Genomic DNA, 15,502 nt, shown 5'->3' on the forward strand with positions numbered 1-15,502 from the left:
ATTATCTAATTTGCTGGCATAGAGCTGCTCATAATATGCTTTTATGATTGTATTTCTTTGATGTTGGTTTTGATCTCTCCTCTTTCATTCATGATTTTATTTATTTGGGTCATTTCTCTTTTCTTTTTGATAAGTCTGGCCAGGGGTTTACCAATCTTGTTAATTCTTTCAAAGAACCAGCTCCTAGTTTCGTTGATCTGTTCTATTGTTCTTTTGGTTTCTATTTCATTGATTTCTGCTCTGATCTTTATTATTTCTCTTCTCCTGCTGGGTTTAGGCTTTATTTGCTGTTCTTTCTCCAGCTCCTTTGGGTGTAGGGTTAGGTTGTGTATTTGAGACCTTTCTTGTTTCTTGAGAAAGGCTTGTATTGCTATATACTTTCTTCTTAGGACTGCCTTTGCTGCATCCCAAAGATTTTGAACAGTTGTGTTTTCATTTTCATTTGTTTCCATGCATTTTTTTAATTCTTCTTTAATTTCCTTGTTGACCCATTCATTCTTTAGTAGGATGCTCTTTAGTCTCCATGTATTTGACTTCTTTCTGACATTCCTCTTGTGATTGAGTTCTAGTTCAAAGCATTGTGGTCTGAAAATAGGCAGGGAATGATCTCAGTCTTTTGGTACCAGTTGAGACCTGATTTGTAACCTAGGATATGATCTATTCTGGAGAATGTTCCATGGGTACTAGGGAAGAATGTGTATTCCGTTGCTTTGAGATGGAATGTTCTGAATATGTCTGTGAAGTCCATCTGGTCCAGTGTGTCATTTAAAGCCTTTTTTTCCTTGTTGATCTTTTGCTTAGATGATCTGTCCATTTCAGTAGGGGGGTGTTAAAATCCCCCACTATTATTGTATTGTTGTCGATGTGTTTCTTTGCTTTTGTTATTAATTGCCTTATATAATTGGCTGCTCCCATGTTAGGGGCATAGATATTTACAATTGTTAGATCTTCTTGTTGGATAGACCCTTTAAGTAGGATATAGTGTCCTTCCTCATCTCTTATTACAGTCTTTGGTTTAAAATCTAATTTGTCTGATAGGAGGATTGCCATCCCAGCGTTCTTTTGGTGTCCATTAGCATGGTAAATGGTTTTCTACCCCTTCACTTTCAATCTGGGGGTGTCTATGGGTCTAAAATGAGTCTCTTGCAGACAGCATATCGATGGGTCTTGTTTTTTTCTCCAGTCTGATAGCCTGTGTCTTTTTATTGGGGCATTTAGCCCATTTACATTCAGGGTAACTATTGAAAGATAGGAACTTAGTGCCATTGTATTGCCTATAAGGTGACTGTTACTGTATATTGTCTGTGTTCCTTTCTGGTCTGTGTTGCTCTTAGGCTCTCTCTTTGCTTAGAGGACCCCTTTCAAGATTTCTTGTAGGGCTGGTTTTGTGTTTGCAAATTCCTTTAGTTTTTGTTTGTCCTGGAAGCTTTTTATCTCTCCTTCAATTTTCAATGACAGCCTAGCTGGATATAGTATTCTTGGCTGCATATTTTTCTCATTTAGTGCTCTGAATATATCCTGCCAGTCCTTTCTGGCCTGCCAGGTCTCTGTGGATAGGTCTGTTGCCAATCTAATGTTTCTACCATTGTAGGTTACATATCTCTTGTCCCGAGCTGCTTTCAGGATTTTCTCTTTGTCTATGAGACTAATAGTAAGTTTTACTATTAGATGTCGGGGTGTTGACCTATTTTTATTGATTTTGAGAGGGGTTCTCTGTGCTTCCTGGATTTTAATGCCTGTTTCCTTCCCCAAATTAGGGAAGTTCTCTGCTATAATTTGCTCCAATATACCTTCTGCCCCTCTTTCTCTTTCTTCTTCTTCTGGGATCCCAATTATTCTAAAGTTGTTTCATCTTATGGTATCGCTTATCTCTCGAATTCTGCCCTCGTGATCCGGTAGTTGTTTGTCTCTCTTTTTCTCAGCTTCTTTATTTTCCATCATTTGGTCTTCTATATCACTGATTCTCTCTTCTGCCTCATTTATCCTAGCAGTTAGTGCCCCCATTTTTGATTGCACCTCATTAATAGCCTTTTTTATTTCAACTTGGTTAGATTTTAGTTCTTTTATTTCTCCAGAAAGGGTTTCTCTAATAACTTCCATGCTTTTTTCAAGCCCAGCTAGTATCTTTAAAGTGATGATTCTGAAATCTAGATCCCACATCGTACTAATGTCCATATTGAGTAGGTCCCTGGCAGTCGGTACTACCTCTTGTTCTTTTTGTTGAGGTGATTTTTTCCGCCTTGTCATTTTGTCCAGAGGAGAATAGATGAATGAGAGAACAAAATGCTAACAGGGTAACAATGTCCCCAGAAAATATACTCTAAACAAATCAGAAAAGATCTGAAGCCAGGGGAAAAGAAAGGAAAGAAAGAAAAAAAAAAGGAAAAGATAAAAACAAACAAAAACAGAACAAAACAAAAAAAAAACAGAATATGATCAAATATGATCAGGCTGTTGCATAGATCAGTGCCACACACTAGATTTTGGGTGCATTTTGGTCTGTTAGAAGAAAGTGCCTCCCAAAATTTTAAAGACAGAAAAACTTATATATGTACAAAAATAAGGGTTGATATGATGAAGGGATGGAATATGACTGTAAAGATAAAATTATAAAAAATTTTATAAAAGGAATTGATAAGAAGTTGTTTGAAAAAGAAAGAAGAGGATTTAAAAAAAAAAAAGAAAAAAAGGGAGAGAATGTGATCAGGCAGGAGACTAGAACAAAACCATACACTAGAGATTTAGGGTATATTTTAATCTGTTAGAAGAAACTATCTCAAAATTTTAAAGAGAGAACAACTTATATATATATGCCAAAAATACGGGTAACTACTATGAAGGGATAGAATATGATTCTAAAAATGAAAAATAAAAATGTTTTTAAAAAAGGGATTGATAAGATGTTGGTTGAAAAAGGGAAAAAGAAAAATTCAAAAAAAAAAAAGTTAAAAAAAATTAACTTTGAAAGACTAAAGAATCATGGGAAAAAAGCCATGAATTCTATGTGATGTATTCCCCTAGTTCTGGAGTTCTGCCATTCTCATTGATCTGTAAACTTGGTCTTGGTGGGCTGTTCTTGCTGATCTTCTGGGGGAGGGGCTTGTTGCCGTGCTTCCCAAATATCTTTGCCGGAGGCGGAATTGCCCCGCCCTTGCCCCCTCCTGGCTAAGTAATCTGCTCGGGTTTGCTCTCGGGAACTTTTGTTCCCTGCAAGTTTTTGGTACAACTTTGGAGGATGAGAGTGAATATGTTGGCCTCCCAATCTCCGCCCTGGAGGAGCCGAGAACTCAGGGCCCCGCTCCTCAGTGAGCACCCAGAGAAAAGCAGTCAGTCACTCCTGTCTCCCCAGTCTCCGGCCGCACTCTGTGCTCACCCGGCCTGTGACTGAGTGTTTCTATCTCTGACACCTGACTCAGTGTGAAGTCCCCCAACCCAGCAGATCCCTGCAGTGTACTCCCATGCCGCTCCTCCCAGGGGAGGAAGGAGAGTCTCCCCAGATCTGCCACTTGTTGGGTCCGTGCTGGAGGAGCAGTGGCCCAACTGTGCCGCGGATCACGGTTTATGACAACCCCGAGCTGAAAGCCTGCACCTCGGCTCCGTCTCTGCAGCTGGCTTCCCCGCTCCAATACCTGGGAGCTCTGCTGCACTCAGGCACCCCCAGTCTTTCTGTGACCCCGAGGGTCCTGAGACCACACTGTCGCACAAGGGTTCCACCCCCTGCTTAGCCACTGGAGCAACGCCCCTCAGCGGAGCCGACTTCTAAATGTTCTGATTTTGTGCTCTGTTGCTCTATCACTTGCTAGAAGTGGCCGTCGGAGGCCCCCTCCCCTGCCGTCTATCCTCCCGAATATTGCCTCAGATTCACTTCTCCGCACGTCCTACCTTCCAGAAAGTGGTTGCTTTTCTGTTCAGAGAGTTGTTGCTGTTCTTTTCTTCGATCTCCTGTTGAGTTTGTAGGTGTTCAGAATGGTTTGATCCCTATCCAGCTGAATTCCTGAGACCAGGCGAAATCCAGGTCTCCTTCTCCTCTGCCATCTTGCTCCACCCCCTCATTATACACTATCTTAGCAACCTCAAGCATATGAGCAATTATGGTTGAGGCCTTAATTATTGGTTGTTTATATATAAAATGTAAAATTACATATAAACACCCAACAAAAATTAGTTTTATTATCAAATTTATGAATAATACTAGATAAAGTTCATTTACTCATTTAACAAATACTCATTTAGCACTTACAACTTACTAATGCCCAGTCAAGATACTGGGTATAAAACAGTGGAAAGATATGGTCTCTTCTCTGAAAACCTTTATGGTATGCAAGTAACTAAAGTATAATGTTATTATATTAATATAATATAATATAAACTTAGGAGCACATAAATCTGCCTAAGACTGTTAGAGATGGTTTCACAGAATGCATAATACTTATCTTATGACTTGAAGAATTTATCAAATGGATTTTGAAGGAACATGGTGAAGAAGGAAAGGAATAAAGAAAGAGGTAGAGAAAGCAGAATATTTAGAACCAGAGAAATTTGGACCTAGATCCTTGTTTTGCCACTTTCTATGATCTTTAGGCAAATGATAACCTTTCAGAGGTTCATATTATTTCTTTTGGGATAATATAGATGACCATACTTAGCATAGGACTTTGCACATGATAGGGACTCAATAAATATTGTCCCTTTGCACCTACTATGAACTTCTTGTAGGTAGATAGTATTAACATTTTAAAGATGAGGAAAGTAGGTTCACAATGGTTAAGGAAACTTGCTTAAGATCACACAACTAAGTAAGTTAGTGGCAGAGCCAGGATTAGAACCTGTATCTTCTGACAAAACTTTTCCCACTATGCTGCAAGAAGGATTCCAGGCTTTTCCCATGCATTTAACTATTTATTTGGCCAGTAAACATTTCTTAAGTGTCTATTAAGTGTCAGGCATGTTACTATACCCAGATGAATCAGTGGGGAACAAATAGACAAAGTCTGCCTTCATTGAGCTGAGATTCCATCAGAGAAGGCAGACTTTATACCAGCAATTTCAATAAATCCTAATGAATGTAATGTTGATCACATTTAGGTGCTCAGGGAAAGTGTGTGGCAAGAAGACTTATTCTAATTGAGGTAGTTTGGGAAGTCCTATAAAGGGGGAGTAGTATTTCTGTCAGGACCTAAAAATGATCAGGAGTTATCTGGAAAGGCGGGAGGGATTTTTTCCAAACAGTGGAAGATTTGGCAAAGATTAAATGAGAATATGGTATGTTCAAGGAATTGAAACTGATCCAGGATAGCAGGATCAGAGAGCATGAATAAAAGAGTGGCAAGAGGTGACTCTACAGAGATTGACAGAAACAAAGTTGTAGAGGGCTGTACAAGCCATCTTAAAGAGCCTAGATTTTATTCTAAGGGTAAAAGGTGTTGTGATATCTACACTGCATAAAAGGCCTGACCAGAGGAGAAAATTGGGTCTAAAATCTGACACTGCTTATCCCAGAGAGGGAATGGTTATCTTTTTCTTTTTAAAATTCATCACAAAGGCCCATACAGGTTTGCTGTGGCCATAGTGGGAAACCACCCAAGGTTTTAAGCAGCAGAATGATATCTGATTTGCATTTTTCCTTGCTCATTCTAGCTGTGCTGAGGCTTCTCTTAGAGGGAGCAAGACAGGATAAGTGGGACTTGGCATAGGTGAGTCAGTGGCAGCTTAGATCAGAGCTGTAGCTCTGGGGAAGAAGAGAAGTGAGAGATGTTTAAGACAGAATTTACAGGACTTATGATTGACTATGGATCTAGAAGGCAAGGAGACAGGAGGAGACAGGGATGTTCCTCACTCTCCTGGCTTGAGTGGAAAACCATAGGAACCTCAGGTACAATATCTAAGACTTCAGTGTTGAGAAAAAGCTATTGGAATTAATCAGTGGTGGGAAGGTGCCCAAATCAACTGAAATAGAGGACACAATAAAAACATTTAAAAGTCCTTTGGGGCCAGGAGGCATGGCATTACACTTAAAGTAATGTTTCTTTTTCTTTCTTTGTTGGAAAACCTGCATCCCTTTGATACTTTCATTTACTTCCTAGACCGTTGTATATTTCCATCTGGCTAAATTTGTTCTACAGGGACATTAACTGCTACCTGACTTTAGTTTTAATTTAAAAGGGGAAAAAACTGTAATTATGAAGAAGATTGGGCATGTGGGCACCTGATTCATTTCCCTGGGTGGCATCATGACTCACCCTCATTAAAGTAGTTTTGCAGTGCAATGCCTGATGCCTTACCAGTTTTGAATTCTCTCTGCCCTGTATGAACAATAAGATAAGTTTCTCTCATGGGTCATTCAGTGCTCTTCATCTCTACTATGAGTCAGATGTTTTGCGTTTCAAAACATTATCCTGCCTACAATTTCCCTCTTTATAAATTATGCAGAAAACTTCTACCAACAACAGATTCTCATTTACTGACATTTTAGATTTGTATCTATAAAAACATGTTCTAGTTGTTAAGCTATAACTTAGTGAGCAGTTTTATGGTCAACAGTAAGGTACCATTCTATTTGTTTTATCATCACTGTCTAAATATTAAGATGCCTCATTAGATCAAAACACAAGCATCTGTAAGTAAACTCAAATACTGATGATTAAGTCACATGAAAAGCCTTGCCTTCATCCTGTGTCTTCATCTAGTTACAGAAGATTTCCTCTCTTTCACATTTGACCTCTCAGAAAGAGTTGTCTACACTTCCTGGACTCACTTTCTCATCTCTCAGTGAGTCTTCAAACACTGCTCCACTTTTGCACTGAAATCTGTTAGGTCCCCCAGGATTGTCTCTTCCTATATATAATGGACAACCTTTATCTTATTTGACCAATCTGCTTCACTTAGCTTGTGAAACACTCTCTGCATGTTACTCTGTGATACCACACTCTCCTGGTCTTCCTTCTACTGCTCTAGTTTCCATCTTGCTCTCCCTTTGTAAGTACCCCTATCTCCACCCACTCATACAATACTATTCTTCAGGGTTCTAGATTAGTTTCTCTTTCCTTATTCTACAGACTGCCTCTGGATGATCTCAGCCACTTACATGGCTTTATTGCTCAATCATATGCTGATGTTCCTCATAGTTTTATCTCCAGCCCAAACTTGAGTTCCAAACCTCTAAATTCATCTTTCTCCTTGACCCCTGCACTTAAATGTTCCACAGATACTTCAAAGTCAACCTGTCTGTGTTAGTTTCCCAGGGCTGCAGCAAAACAGCATCACAAACTGGGTGGCTTAAAACAATAGAACTTTATTTTCTCATGGTTCTGAATGCTAGAGGTTTGAAATGAAGTTGTTGGCAGGGTCATGCTACCTCTGAAGGCTCTAAGGAAGATCCTTCATTTCCTCTGCAGCTTCCAGGTGTTGCTTGGCTTGTGGGAGCATGACGCGTCTCTGTCCTCATCTCCTCATGGCCTTGCCTGTGTCTACGCCTTTTCCTCTTCTTGTGAACACACCAGTCATTGAATTGGGGGCCTACCCTAAGTGTCTTTATTTATTTGTTTTGTTTGTATTGTATCATAAGCTTCATGATTACAGAAATTATGCCTTTCCACTGTAATCTCTGGTACCTAGTACAGTGTCAGTAAATGAATTTTTGCCTAATAAATATTTATTAAAGAGTAGTGTGAAGGAAAGAGGTAAAGCAATTAATCAACAATTAATCAGCAAGAACTAATCCAATAAGAATATAAGCAAGCCAAAATAAGTTTAGGTGTGAATTTTTAAAATGTTCCAAATGTAATTTTTTCTAGTCAATGTACTAACAAATACATTAAGAATTAGTCAAACCTTATTTTAAGCTCACTCAAAACCTTCTTCTATAGTCTAGCAAAAATCCTGTGGTTCCCACAGATGCTGGAAAATACAATTATATTTCCCATTGCCTGTTTTTATAACTGAATCCTTTCACCCTTCTTTATTAATGAAAAACTATCATAGGATGTGATATTGTTTCCTAAATATTTCTTGAACACATCTCCAAGAAGGACAAGGTTAGGCAATCACTAGCAGTCTAATTATTAAAAAAAGGAAAATTAAAAGAAAGACAAAAACTATTTATATCTTAACAAAATGTCTCCAGACATCAGCCTGAAAGAATGAAAGAAAGCACTATTTGTAATTTATATCTGCTTACTTTTAAAACATTTAGGCCTCCATACGTATATAACTAGTATAAGCACTGACTGAATATTTAGGCAACCTAGAAGTTGAAAGGGGTCAGACATGCAGGGTTATATCTACTTTGCCTACATTAATAAATTTTCTCCCATGGGAGAATCTGTGGTAGACCCCCGTGCTTGCTTGTAATTATTGAAAATGCCCTAGGTTCAACTAAATCAGACTATGTCATATAGATATTGATGAGAAGAAAAATGGGAAGTGCCTCACTCTTCCACAACATTCATTATGTAGGCAAATAAGGATTACTCTAGGGAGTTAATTGTATTCTTTACAAGAAGGCAAGTCCTCAAAAGAAATTCTGTCTTGGTATTTTGCTATACTTTGCTTTAGTGCTACTTGATGTTATTAAATTCACACAACTTTCAGAGCACATAATTATAATATTCACTAATTAAACAGAACAAGTCAACCAAATGAGATTTAGTTAGGAAAATGTCTTGGCATAACCCAGTGGGTCTGCTTAGATTTATTGTCACCAAATTATCCTAAGTAGACACTAGCATTCACAGCTTAGTATTTATTATTCTTCTTCTATTTTTACTTCATTTTGACAAATTCAAAGCAGAGGATTCTAGATTTACCGTATTATGTGGGGGCCTCTAGCTACACTTATGTAACCACTTCTAAGGCCTTATGTAGCAACTTTCTTCACTCAACAAGATTCATTTTTGAATTCTGAGTAATTTTAGAGTAGTTAAAATGGTTTCCTTCATTTTAACAATAAAAGTTGTCATTTTCAATTAGATTTTTATAGGTAAAATGATCACTATTATTACTAAGAAATGTTCTATATATTTTGCATATATTAACTATTTAATCCTTAAACCAGTAGTATCTAGGTAGATACTATTGTCACCTGTGATTTACAGATGGGGAACTAAAGCACAGAGCCTTTAACTGACTTGCCTACATTTATATAGCTAGAAAAGAGTGGAGCAAGGATTTGCTTCCATACATTCTGACTCAGGGTTTTTACTCTTGACCACCATGTTATCCTGCCTATCAATAATCTTATTATGTCATATTTGTAATATACTTTAAAAAATACATACTACTTTTGCTAATTATAATTGTTATTAATTCATGTAAACTAGATCCCTTATTTCAGCATTCTTGAGAGTTTAAGGAGACCTAGAGAAACAGACCTTTTCTTTCAGAGTACCCCAATGCTGGCAGTATTTGACTATATTTACGAAGGAGCAGCTAGTTACAGAACTACTTTTTTCCTTTATTCAGTCAGTATTTATGGAGCACTCCTTTTGCTTTAGTCACTGTTAGGCACTAGGATACAGACATAAAAGTCTTAGTCCTTACCTAAAGGGAATTCAAAGTCCAAGAAGTTTTGCTTAATGGAGAGATAAAATAGTATCTTTCAGCTTGTTGCTGACAGAGTGAAGGGAAGAAATGTCTGGTACTTTAAAGAAAGGGATAAGATAATATGGCAGCTCTCTGATGAAATGCCATTGATCTATGCATCTCCCTACATTGCATATACCATCTTGATGACATGTGTCTTTTGCTTAGAGCTATCTTAATGGATTGTCACCAAGTAGACCCTAGAACTGATTCAGGTAGTTATGTGTCAGACACCATGTAGGGGTCTTTCCCATGTATTAACTCATTTAATTTAATCTATATGCTAATTCTCTCTTATAGGTGTTATCAACAATTAGTAGATGGAAAAGCAAAAAGATTAAGTGACTTTCTCTGGTCCATGGTAATGAATGATAATAATAAAAAAGGATTCAAACCTATTTTGACCAGAAATTTAGAGCTCCTGAGGGCAGACAGCTAATTTTTTTTTGATCTTATATACAGGCTCAAACAAACCTGCATAATGAAGGTCCAGAATCTACAAGTCTGTTCTCTTATTTAAAAAAAAGTGAGGGGTGCTTGGATGGCTCAGTTGGTTGATATCTGACTCTTGATTTCGGCTGAGGTCATGATCTCAGGTCATGAAATTGAGTGGAGCATCGGCCTCCCACTGGGCATGGAGCCTGTTTGAGATTCTCTCTCTCCCTCTCCCTCTGCCCCTCCCCCTGTTCACACTCTCTCTCTAGAATAAATAAGTAAATCTTTTTAAAAAATGAAATTAAACTTAACATCTTTTTAATTTAGAAGAGGTATTTCAGTTACCATTGCTGTTTAACAAATCACCCCAAAACTAAATAGATTAAAACTACAGGAACTATTATATTACAGTTTCAGGACAGGCTTCTCTGGTTGGTATTATTTCAGAGTTCTTATGCAGTTGTAGTCAGAGGGTAACTGGAGCTAACAGTGTGGGGCTGGAGAAGCTGGAAACTGGCCATGTATCTCTCTCTTTTAGGTAGTCCTTGGGCTTCTCCATGAGGTCTCCCTGCATAGGCTAGCTTGAGTTTCCACAAGGCATGTTGGTCTCAGGGCAGTTGGACTACTTAAATGGTGATGCAGGGTTCCATTGCTTGTGTTCCAGATGCAAGGTGGAGGTATTATTGCCTTTCTGATTTAACCTCAGAAGTCATACAGCATCACTTCCATCACATTCTGTTGGTTACAAGTGAGGCTCAAATCTACCCAGATTCTTTGGGAGGGGAATTAGATTCTACTTCATGGTGGGGGAGTGGCAAGATTCTAGATGAACATGTGAGGTAGGGGATATAGCTATGGTTATCTCTATAAAATACAGTCTTCCACAGTCTACCCTCTAACTCAACAATTCACACCCCTCCCACAGGCAAAAAATGCTCAACTCTTCCCAAGATCCCTCAAAAGTTGCATCCCATTGAGCATTAGTCTCAGGCTGAGGTTTATCATCTAAATTAGGTCTGGACACAGTTGAGTCTCCTTAGGTAAGATATCTTAAACGGAGCACTTAAGTACCATTCCTCTTGGTCAGAAGTCCTGTGACCTAAAGAGACAGATTATCTGCCACCCACATATCTATCATATAATGACCACACAAACACAGATTAACCACAATAAACACTTCCATTTAAAAAAGATGGAAAAGTCATCAGTCCATAGAAATACTGAATTCCAGCCAGGGACATGTTGCCTGTTCTGTGAATAGGGTTCAGTTCTGCTCCCTGAGAGTTATGGCTCCTGGCTCTGCCCTCTGGGTTCTTATCCCCTCTAAGTCATTCTTTCTTTTTATAATAAGTGACCTCTGTATAAAACTAAATAATCTTCTTAATTTGATTCTTGCCTATACTAGTTCTAGGGGCCAAAGGCTTCTTACATTTTGTATAGTCCCTGTTCTTTTTATTTTTAAAATGACAATGGGTATCTGAAAAGAAATACATTTTTACTTCCATGAGACTGTTGTCAGTCTTTAGGTACTTGTAGAAACACAAAGGGAAAATGTCAATGGCAATCTACTTTATTGACCACTTTAGTTTATTAGTTTACTAGTTAGAATAACTATGCAATACCAACAGAGAAATATGTCCTTTTTTAAGGTTGTATGAAATTTTCAAGGGTAGTCTTTTAGGAATTTCAGGGCAATTATTATCATGGTACATTAAGAGGTGAGTTTTCTGTCAAATAAGTACTTGTAACTGACGTACATGAGAGCAGACTTTTCTGATTGCTTTAAAAACTCTGTAAAAAGAAATGAAGCAGGTGTTTTAAAACTTACTCTTTTATGAAAAGGTCATAATGTTCATACTCAAACCTTCTGTGGTTTTTAAAAAAGTCCAGTATTTAATCAACATGCTAATATTATTCCAAATAAAAAATTACTTATTGCAAATACTTTTTAAAATTGTGATCAGGCCTAATAAGCTTTATTATAGAGAAAGTGACTTGGTTTGCCCAGGATTTTCTTGGTTTCAAACTGAAAATTCTGTGTTCTTGGAATGTCACCCCAGTCACAGGTCACTTAAATACATGTTGCCATAAATACACAAAACACAAAACAAAACCAAAAATAAGACTATGAATATGACTCATAAAATTTCAAATTTAAGTTAAAGGGGCAAGAATTGAATTAATTATACTGGTTATAAGAGTATAGTGTTTGTACAAAGTCTCTTTAAAAGAAAAAATTCAGTGCTGCTTAATAATATTTTGATATAAAAATAATCAAAATTTACCTTAATAATAAAGATACTTCTGTAAAAATTCTTCATAGCCATATATACTTAGAAGATGATCTCTAGGGAATAACTAGTCATTTGTACAAAAATATAGAATTTATGCAGTTAGATTATTTTATTGAACTCACCTGTTCTTACCAGGGTGAGTAGGGTAATATAAAGTCCTGAAAGGAGGGAATGTAAATAAATATGATAATACATAAATAGACAGGCACAAATTACACATATATTTACATTTGTATTGATGTTAAAACAGTGTTCTCAAACTTTAATATATATACAAGTCACTTGAGTATCTTATTAAAAAATATTCTGACTTATTCAGTCGGGACTGGGCCTGAGACTGCATTTATAACAATCTTCTGGGTGATGCTGATACTGATGGTCCATAGTTCACATTTCAAGTGGCAAGATATTAGATGCCAGGGATATTAATGACCTAATAATTTAACCTAGGAGAAATGGATAAATTCCTAAAAACACAATCTTCCAAAATGAAATCAGGAAGAAATAGGAAATTAGGAAAGACCGATTACCAGTAATGAAATTGAATTGGTAATCAAAAAAACTCCCAACAAACAAAAGTCTTGGACCAGATGGCTTCACAGGTGAAGGTAAACCAAATATTTAAAAAAGAATTAATACTGAAGCACCTGGGTGGCTCAGTTGGTTAAGCATCCGACTTTTAATTTCAGCTCAGGTCATGATCTCAGGATCATGAGCTCGAGCTCCAGCAACAGGCTCTGCTCTGGTTGAGGAGCCTGCTTGGGATTCTCTCTCTCCCTCTGCCCCTCTTCCCTGCCAGTCATACTCTTTCTTTCTGTAAAGAAAGAAAAAGAGAGAGAGAGAGAAAAGGAAGGAAGGAAGGAAGGAAGGAAGGAAGGAAGGAAGGAAGGAAGGAAGGAAGGAAGGAAGGAAGGAAAGGGATGGGATGGGAAGGGATAGGAAGGGAAGGGAAGGAGGGAGGAGGGAGGGAGGGAGGAGGGAGGAAGAAAGAAAGTTAATACTAAGCCAGAACTGCCAGTGCTCCAAGTCTCTAGTATAGGAAGAGGCATCCAACTCTCTGCTTTTTGAGAGAGTCCTGCAAAAAAAAGTTTGCCAGTGGGAATTGCTCAGCAAGCAGTAAGTAGGAATTGCTCAGGGGTAGAGTAAATGACCATGGATGCCCCCATCATCTCTGTGACCCTTCGCCTGGCAGGAGGCTATGTCACCACCATTGGAACAAAGTTCTGTGCTTTTAACTAGGAAGATCAGTCAACAGTTGTCCTAGCTACAGTAGATAAAGACAAGAAAAACAATCGGTTCAATAATGGGAAGGTGGATCCCACTGGGAGATACTTTGCTGGAGCCATGGCTAAGGAAATGGCCCCAGCAGTTCTGGAGTGGCACCAGGGGTCCCTGTGCTCTCTTTTCCTGACCACCACATGGAAAAGTATTTTGACCAGGTAGACACCTACAATGGTTTGGATTGATCCCTAGACCACAAAGTCTTCTTTTATATTGACAGCCTGTCCTATTCTGTGGATGCCTTTAATTATGACCTGCAAACAGGAAGGATCTCCAACTGCAGAAGTGTTTACAAGCTGGAGAAAGAAAAATAAATTCCAGATGGAATGTGTATTGATGCTGAGGGGGTGCTCTGGGTGGCCTATTATAATGGAGGAAGAGTGATTCTTTTAGTTTCTAAGACAAGGAAAAGACTCCAGACTGTGAAGTTGCCTGTTGATAAAACAACTTCATGCTGCTTCACATGGAAGAACTACTCTGAAATGTATGTGACTGTGGGTTGAATGGACCCAAAGGGTATTCTGCAGCAGCCTGAAGCTGGTGGAATTTTCAAGATAACTGGCCTGGGGGTCAAAGGAATTCCTCCCTATCCCTATGCAGGATGAGTGGCCTTCTTTCCTACTGGAGGAACTTTTGAAGACATGTAGAAAATTCTAGAGTTGAAATTTCAGTCTAGTTACAAAAAATTGAAGAAATTATATTATTAACAGGGTTAAATTTTTATTTACAATTTTTGAAAGGTAGAGCATTTTAGTAAGGGGGTGCAGGTTGCTTTGATAACACACTACAAGGTCTTCTGCAAAGGTAGTATAGAAATGTAAAGAATTGTTCAGTCGGCCTATTTTTTAAATTATTTTTATTATTTCTATTTTATTATGTTTTGTTAGTCACCATACAGTACATCATTAGTTTTTGATGTAGTGTTCCATGATTCATTGTTTGCATACAACACCCAGTGCTCCATGCAATATGTGCCCTCCTTAATACTCATCACCAGGCTAACCCATCAACCCAACCCCTCCCCTCTAAAACCCTCAGTTTGTTTCTCAGAGTCTATAGTCTCTCATGGTTCATCTCCCCCTCTGTTTTCCAACCCCCTTCATTTTTCCCTTCCTTCTCCTAATGTCCTCCATGCTATTCCTTATGTTCCACAAATAGTTGAAACCATATGATAATTGACTTTCTCTGCTTGACTTATTTCACTTAGCATAATCTCCTCCAATCCCCTCCATTTGATATAAAAGTTGGGTATTCATCCTTTCTGGTGGCTGAATAATATTCCATTGTATATATGGACCACATCTTCTTTAACCGTTAATCTGTTGAAGGGCATCGTGGCTCTTTCCTGTTTGGCTATTGTGGACATTGCTGCTATGAACATTGGGGTGCATATGGCCCTTCTTTTCACTACATCTTTGTCTTTGGGGTAAATACCCAGGAGTGCAATTGCTGTATCATAGGGTAGCTCTATTTTTAATTTTTGAGGAACCTCCACGTTTTCCAAAGTGGCTGTACCAACTTGCATTCCCACCAACAGTGTAAGAGGGTTCCCCTTTCTCCACATTCTTGCCAACACTTGTTGTTTCCTGTCTTGTTAATTTTTTGCCATTCTAACTGGTTTAAGGTGGTATCTCAATGTGGTTTTGGTTTGAATTTCCCTGATGGTTAATGATGATGAACATTTTTTCATGTGTCTGTTAGCCATTTGTATGTCTTCTTTGGAGAAGTATCTGTTCATGTCTTCTGCCCATTTTTTGACTTGACTATTTGTTTTTTGGGTGTTGAGTTTGAGAAGTTCTTTATAGCTCTTGAATATCAGCCCTTTGTTTGTAGTGTCATTTTCAAAAATCTTATCCCATTCCGTGGGTTGCCCCTTTGGTTTTTTTTGAGTGTTTCATTTGCTGTGCAGAAAA

General features: G+C 38.1%; 1 protein-coding gene and 1 pseudogene across 1 annotated transcript in view; both read left to right on the forward strand.

Moving 5' to 3' along the window:
* The window catches only part of ANKS1B (ankyrin repeat and sterile alpha motif domain containing 1B), a 1,110,621-nt gene that overhangs the window by 486,302 nt on the left and 608,817 nt on the right, over positions 1-15,502 (forward strand). The gene's annotated exons all lie outside the window — the stretch shown is intronic.
* LOC123843396 (regucalcin-like) lies at positions 13,461-14,232 on the forward strand (annotated as a pseudogene).

This window comes from Mirounga angustirostris, unplaced genomic scaffold (assembly GCF_029215605.1).
Source record: "Mirounga angustirostris isolate CCGP_5_RB_7025 unplaced genomic scaffold, mMirAng1.0.hap1 SCAF_5, whole genome shotgun sequence".
Classification (NCBI taxonomy): Eukaryota; Metazoa; Chordata; class Mammalia; order Carnivora; family Phocidae; genus Mirounga; species Mirounga angustirostris.